Genomic DNA, 8,912 nt, shown 5'->3' on the forward strand with positions numbered 1-8,912 from the left:
TGAAGACCCTGAATTCAGTATATTTTGAGAAATGAAATAAAATATTAGAAGTGCTGGTCACTCGCTATCTACAACAGTGCGGCAAGTTTTAAAAGAATAATACCATATACTTTTAGTCACCACATATTTCATTCTGATTTTAAAACTCGTCTTGAACAATACCTATCATAAGAGAGTATACTCAATTTGGACAAATAACAAACAAGCATTTGATTAGATTTTTAAATGCTTTTTATTATTACTAAATTATGTTCACAATACATATTATATCTATTTTAATAGCTACTGATCTACTGATCATTTTCTATTTTACGATTTTAATTTAATTTGGTTAGTAATCATAGTATTATATTATTCTAATGTTAATGTACAGCATAATAGGAAAAATAAATCAAAAATCTATTAACAATTCTTATGAATGCTCATAGTACATCTAATACATAATATTAATTAAAGACTCTCTAAAGTCGATGATCTAAAGCAGATTGTGTTTAGGTAATTTGTGTTTATACCTGAAGGGTATACATAATATTTTGTTGTAATCACCGAGACTCTTCACAAGTGTGTTAGTATGGTTATTAGTGATTCTGTCATAAAATCTACTGGTTAATTTGTTAGTGCAAACAAGCATTAATTTTTCTAGAATGTATTACTTACATCGATTAAACAATATAATGAATAATTGATAATTATAAGAAGGAAAATTTTTAATTAAATTAGTTTTGCGTTCTTCTAAGTTTAAATTAAATAAAAAACGAATACAATTTATCTAAATTTAACTTGGCAGAAACTTCTTCGAATGCGTTTTAATTTAAATCTCGAATGGTTCTTTGAAAATTTTCGCATAGATTGACCGCGCTCATTACAATCGCGACGCTAATGACTTTTTAGTTCTGGAAAGTTACGGAATAACTTCCAAGAAAACGACTGGGGACGCCTCGGGGAGGTGAGGGCGAAAGTCCAAATCCTCGGCCATCAAGAATATCTCCTTATCGCAATCGAGCCTTCACGTGCAACTCTGTGCAAAGTTAATGAAAGCAATTGATGGACCGCAGAGCCGAGAGGAGGGTCTGGTCGGTCACTCTTTCAGACGAATGTGAAGGAACGTATGAGACAGCAATTTCACTTTATATATCCTCGTGTATCTCTCGGCTCCGTTTATTATATAGTTGGGTTTCTCCAAAGTAACATAATAACGAACCAGGACGTCTTATGTATTTATATGTTGATGACGATCGTGAGTGGGGCTTTTTCACCAGTGTTTGCATTAACATTTATATGAAAGTTCGATCGTATATAATACGGGAGGGGTTAAACTGATAGTAAAAGATCACTCACCCCGAACCATATGTAATTATCGAGCTCGATTATTGTCGCTGCCTCTCTTTATTTCATCTCTAAACAGACGTAAAATCGAACAACGAACTATCCAATATGGCGACGGTGAAAAAAATTACAAAAACAAAAGAACAAATAAAATTGAATAAAATAATATTATACGATAGCGCATGCGCATTGGGTTGTCCGTTTAATGTTTGCGCAGTGAGCAGTATGACGAAATTATATTTTTAAATATTTATCATCAATATCGTTTACAGCCATTCACCATAGACAGCTGGATGAAAACCCTATCTATAAGGCTTCTATTCGTCTCTATTTTGGGCAACTCTAATACATCTCATCTCTCATTTTTTTCTTATTTCAGCCACTCATCTTCTTTTACTTCCTCTCATATATCATTTAAACACTCTTTCGTTCATCTTTCATCCATTCTTCTGCATAGATATGTACGGGACTTGCCCATTGCCATTTCAGTCGCTTCAATCTATCAACTACTCTTGTCGTATATATCACCCACGGATTCTGTTTCCTATCTGTCCTCATTATGCCGAGTATACAGCGTTGCATTCCTCATTGAGAGCATTGGACTTTATGCAGCATTCCAACGTTCAATGTCCATGTTCCGCACGATATCTGAAAGACGAATTGATAAAATACCTTTTTCTTCAGGCAAAATAGCATTTTTGATTTGAAAACTACATACTTCTATCTTGATTTCATACGTCTCTTTAGATTGATCATAATATCCGATCCTGTATGTATTGAGAGAGTTATTTTGAATATAACTAAAATCACCTTGATTGTATTATATATGTATGTATTGTGAAAAAAATCATACGTATTGCTACGCAAATTGCTAGTCTTTTAGAAATAACTACAAAAGACAAATTTCTGTGTGTCATTAAACGTGTTTTCAATTGTCGCAATGTCAACTTTTGACCAAATTTATAAAACCTATATTAGAATAAAACTTGAATTTCTTATTTAAAACAAAAAAGTTGTATGCTTAGAAAAGGTCCAACGAAGAATTGCAAAAATGCCTTCCGAACTTGATTTGAGATTGAATAGTATGAATCTTTCCATTTTAGAGACGAAAAGACTGAGAGGTGATCTAATGGAAGTTTATAAAATTATAAATAACCATTATAATTGTCCTGTGATAAAATTCCTCACGTTTGACAATAATACTCATCGGAGAGGTCTCATTGCAAAAAGATATTTACTTCAAAATAATTTAGATAATCCTTCTTTTCAAATAGGGTGGTTAAAATTTAGAATGGTCTATCCAATGAATTAGTAACTTCTAGTAACTTAAACCTTTTTAAAAATAAACTTGATGATCTCCTTAAAGATTTTAATTTATCTTTTGTATTTCGTCTTGTTTATTTTATTTCTAATTTAATATTTTTATTTCTTTAATACTTCAATTTGACAGCAGACGAATGCATGAATTGTCACCATTATCAATGTGGAATTTTATATATTTATGTAGATTCAAATTTTGATTATTTTAGAATCAAAAGAAATACTTTCATAAAATAAATTCTGCTTAGTCAAATTTAAGATAAACATTGATTTTTTTTACTTTATTTTAGATGATACTTCGTTTTATGTTATCTAGTATTTAAATGTGGTGACCCATGCAAACACTGACCGGGCCAAGTACCGAATATATATATATATATATATATATATATATATATATATATATATATATATATATATATATATATATATATATATATATATATATATATATCGTAGAATTGACTTTATTTCAGCTAATGCAACATTAGAATGAAATCAATGAATCTAGCTTACTTTCCTTTGAAAAGAAATTTAATTCAAAATCTATTAAATAAGTCAGATCAAATATAAGAGATATTGTATAAAGACATATCGCTAGCGTATTGGAAAATAGTACTTCGTGCAATTTCATTAAATAACCGGTCAATGACGTAGCTCGTTGGATTTTCCAATTAAAACTAAACTATCGACAACGTCTGGGGATCGCATCTATATTTTTATCGTTAAGTACAGTTTCGTTTATTTTCAAGTATATATAGTACAATGTACGACCATTTATTTCGGGAACGACGAAGTTAAGCTCGTTACATTCGTTTATGTTTCCATTTCAAAAAGAGTTTAAATGTAACTGTAGAGCGATCGAGCGAGACGTTTTATATAAGAGAAAATATGATGAAACGAACAGTGGTATAATATAATGTTACACGAAGAAAAGTCGAGAGACGTATAGCAATTGATGCAATTTTCGCAAGTCAATATGTCAACGTCAACACATACTCGCATATGCGTAACAAATGGATTTGACGACGTTGACATACGAGGCTAATATAGCGAAAGGGTCAGTCAGATTGTCATTTTCCGGAATAGCTTCGACAATGTATACTGCGGAAAAATTCACCTCGATGACAGGAAATGGACTAATTTTTAATCATCAGTAACAGTGTGAAAAAAAACAGCAAGATAATGTTAAAAAATGATTCTTTTCACACATTAGCTCATTCATCAACATCATTCCGTTAATAATATGTAATATTAAGTTATGAAGTTGGGAGAGCTTGATTTGAATAATCATATTAATCAGAATTGAAAGTCTTAATATGATAATAAAGTTCTCATATTATTCATAGCAAATATCATGCAACATCACATCAGCAGTTTGAGAACTATTTAACATAAGCTGAAAATCGTGTGTTATTAAACAGTTGCTTATTTAATTTTAATCTAAATAGTGAATTTATAGATATGTGTACATGCAAATATGTATTTGCCGAATTTCGAACATACATACGTATTGCTCAAGCAAAACAATTTTGGCAAGTAAGTTTTTCATAAAATTCAGTCAAATAAAGAGATTTGAGATAATATATACCACATTTGGTCATTTTATACTAAATTGAAAACTGTAATTATTCATAGTGGAAATATATACAAACAAACAATGAAAATTTCTAACCTAAACCTGTTTTCTTTACCAAATAATCACGTAATACTTTCATACACAAATCTTTTTAAATTATATTCCCTCAAAAATTGACCGATCTTTACTGTCCTATATCATTTTTCATTTTTCAATTTTTATATATTTTTTATATTTTTATATATTTTACTTGCATGTCCTTGTTTTTTTTTTAAATTAGAATTGTTAATTTTTATCATTGTTAATATTATCTAATTATTATAGAACTACATATCTATGTACATACATATATTAAACTAGCAGCATAGCTCAGTGGTTAGCGTATAATGCTTTCAAATGAGGGGTCATGGGTTTATTCCTGGCCCAGTATTGCTTACCAAACCTTGGATATATTTATGTGACTTTAAATGTCAGTGAACTAACAAAGTGAAGCTAATAAAAAGCCAGTTATAAAATAATATTTGTGTCATTATTTTTTTCCCTCTTCAATAATGTCCAACTGCATGTATTTTTTTAATAAATAAATAAAATTTATATTAAAATATTGCATGTATATGTGTAGACATGAAAACTTTAAGATTATTTATGACATAAAATGGTAATCTAGTATATTTTTTCCATCTCTCCTTCAATTGCTGCTGAAGTCGTATGAATTTTAAACGATTCCGTACGGTACTTATTTATTTTCAGACCGACGTTGAAGAGTTTTCGCAGCGAAATTAATTTCGCAGATTGAATATACGTAATATGACAAAACGAAAAAAAAAATACGCGCTTAAAATTTCTTCAAAGTAAATATACGCGACGGGCGAAAGGTCCACGGGAAAATAAAAACGAGTCCCTTTGCAATCTGGTCGTTTAGATGGGGGAGGGTGTTAACCCTATAAGCGCGCGGTTCACTCCAGCGGAGGGACGAGCACCTCAAAAGGGTTTTTATTCGCTTTCTGTGTTGACTGAGTGTCTGTCGTGGATGGGAAAAAGGGTAGCCAATAAAAATCGCGAGGATGTGGGAGCTCATTAGGTCCTTGACGTCGTCTGATTCCACTTTGTGCATTCTTACCACCCCTTCTCCTCCTCAATGGAATATTACTTTTTTATCACGCTCTTTCCCCACTCGAAACCCTTTCAGTGTGCATGTTTGAAATTCGTATAATTTAGTTTCAATTTCTGCTAGCTGTGTAAATACTTACCGGGGTGGAAAGGGTGCCAAAACTTTTCCAAGTAAAAGGGCTTGGGTATTCAATTCCAGAGGGAAATGAATGCGCGGTTTCATCATACACATCAATTGACAAGGGCCCAACGTTGTTTATCTCCACATCTAACGTATTCAATTTAATTAGACCCAGTATAAACCATTCGTTACCTGTTCATAATACAGTCACTCGGTTTTCTACGGCACTTTTGTTTTTAAATATGTCAGTCTACTCTCCCGAAGCGAGTTGTAAATAAGTTATTACGGACACAAACAGGTAATTTCAGAAATGAGTTTACATTATAACTTTGGCTGTATAGCAATTTGATTTTAATATTTAACATTCATTCAGCCAGAAGTTGTTTCTGCGTGCGAGGAGGGAAATTTTATTTTTTGTAAAATTCATAGCTGTGGAGATGAACAAATTTGAGACACTGTAAAAAAAGAAAGTCGTCTCGCGTCAAGGAGTTTCCCGCAGCGTATATTTTTCAGTGACAGATAACGCTTTATGTCGTTTTCGCAAATCCCCCGGGTAATATGAATCAATATTTTCTGAATTTTCTTGGAAAATTGTACTATGCTCGAGCAATATTTTCCATCCGGGGCAACTTTTAGCGAAAGATAAATTTTAGCGACTTTTACCTTTTCCACCTCCTACTCGATCTTCGTTTTCCTTTCGCGCCAAATCATCAAAGGAGAGCAATTTGTGTACTTTTTACTTCCTCTCTCACTCTCCCTCTCTCGGACTTGAAAATTTCCCCTAATTAATTATTGACTGAACAAACGCCGACTTATTGTAGATGGACTCCCTCGCTAAGTATGAACTCAATTTGTACACAGCGTCAACATCAATTAATCAACAACAAAGAGTCTCTATCTATTTCTTATTTTTATTTTGACTGAAGAATAAAATTTTACTCCAAGAGAAGCAGAGCGCAAACTCAAAATTTCAAAGAAATCAAATCAAATTTATTTAATAAAAAAAAACTAGAATCTCACATTTAAACGTTTCGACATTAACGATTAATAAGCTATTAATAACATGTATCATATTCGAATAACATACGAATCAACCTATTTAGAGCATTTCCGAACGTGACAATATAGGAGATAAGCACTCTACAATAAGAATGAAAAAGTAATATTTTTATTTTCGTTCATACATATATACATACATATATAGATATATACCAGGAAAGCCGAAAATCTTAAATTCATGGGCCTTATAGGTATATACGTATATAAACAGTATCATAGCGACATACATATATGGATAAATTCAATATACAGCGATAATAATAATGCGAGAAAATTGGCAAACTGGCAAAATCTGATAGAAAAAGTTTGAACTGGAGTCGTATATCAAAGGCCTATGTAACTAGAAATAAAAGGCCAAGGAATCAACCCATGACTCCTCAGTTGAAAACATCACATGTTGCTGGTTATATTATGATATGTGTATTATATATTTTAACGGAAGTGTTTATTTTTAATATAATAATGAAGATCAAGATTTCATGTGTAGAAAATTGTATTTATATGTTTAAATATATATTTCCTATCTTTTCAAATAAAACCGTTTTCATGATGAGGAAATACAATAAAGCAAACCACAAAATAACTAAATGTTTTGACATACGATAACTTTTTTGTGTAGTCGCAGTATGAATCATTGCAAAAAATAACTATTAAAAATAATTTATTTGAAATTTGTCTGAAATAAGAATATTTCAATTTAAGCATAGAAATAATAATACTCGACCTGGATTTTGTTGAAAAATTTATTTATCTTGGATCAGTTATCTCAAAATGTTATATCAAAAGGCGTATAGCAATAGCCAAAGACACTTTGACAAGGCTGACTCAAATCTAAATGGATAGATCTATCACCACATTGACTAAGTTTTATCTAGTCCAAGCATATTTTTTTCAATATATCTTTGTGGTGTTGAATCTTGGCCCATTAAGGCCAGAGAAAGAGAAATTATAGTCACCTTTGAGATGTGGTGCTCAAAGCGTATGCTAAGAGTATCGTGTACAGCAAGGAGAAATAATGAGTCTGTCATCCAGATAGTTAAAATCATCAACAGACTTTCAAAGAATCCTCAGCTTCTTCGTACACACAGTTAGAAGAGAGCCAGATAAATTATAAAGACTACTTTTGACGAGATATGTGGAGGGCTCTCGGGAAAGGGGAAGATTCCATAATCGATGGACCATACTAGTCCAAGTTCCTACTAGCTCTTCTATAAATATCGAGAATGATTGAGACGAGCTACGAGACGGCTGATTCTCTGCACAGACGATAATTACTTAAAAATAAGCATACTTCATGCGCAGTTATTCAAAAATATGATTTCGAAGAATTAAAAAATTTATTTGTTCTTATATGCATTAGGATATGGAACATGTGAGTTATTAGAATAAGTACTTGTATACATATGGACGTTTGAAAAACTGGTTTTAATATCGATTTTTGTACCAAAATTTCAACTCATCATAGGTCGTTCGACTTTTGCATGTAAAAACGCCACTTAATTATGGCGAATATTCGAAAATGTGGCCAAACCGGGTTATCCGTGGATAATAAAACCGTTCGCGGCACATTGTTCAGATTTCGCATCGGCGTAATCTCATTTTAAAGATTACTCGCGTAACTCGCTTAAACTGATTTATCATTCGGAGATATTTGCGCCGTTACGCCAGGAATGCTTCCCATAATACACCATAGAGGTACACACCATCTCTTTCTCTCAACCGAGCTATCTCTCCCCTTTATCCTCCTATCTATAATATAATATAAAGCATACATATATACGTGTGTAATATACAAGATTGGTTATTTGATTACTATGTAGCAACACGCATTGTGTGTGTGTGTGTGTGTGTACTCGTAGAAGAAGCCGGCGTATATAATTTGATCAAGTAATAATGCGTTTTATTGCGCCCTCGTACGAAGAACAACTTTGAGTGTCAATCACGAGAGTAATTTATTTCGTCGGATGAAGAAAATCGAATGAATTTTCCCGGTTTTCCTCGATACTTGCTACTGTGATACGAGGACGCGGTTAATCTGATTCTCTGTGCCACGTTAGATCAATCGCTGTTGTCGTGTTTAGAAAATTGTAGATGAAAGGAAAGAACGTGAAAATATCGCTTCTGACTGTATACGGTATTCTATACACATATATATGTATATGTACATACATATATACGGATATTATTGTATTTAAACTTGAGTGTTTCAATTAATGTGATCAAATATGAAAAAAATACACAGCGTGTCAAATTTATTTCAAGAAAACAAATAATAGAAAAATAATGGCAGACGATACATTAACGTATATTGATGGCCAAAATGAGCAATATGGCAAAGTATGAAAGCGATCGGATAAGAGATAGGAGATATAAAAAAATTACCACTTACACGAAAAC

Source organism: Arctopsyche grandis, chromosome 13 (assembly GCF_051622035.1).
Source record: "Arctopsyche grandis isolate Sample6627 chromosome 13, ASM5162203v2, whole genome shotgun sequence".
NCBI lineage: Eukaryota > Metazoa > Arthropoda > Insecta > Trichoptera > Hydropsychidae > Arctopsyche > Arctopsyche grandis.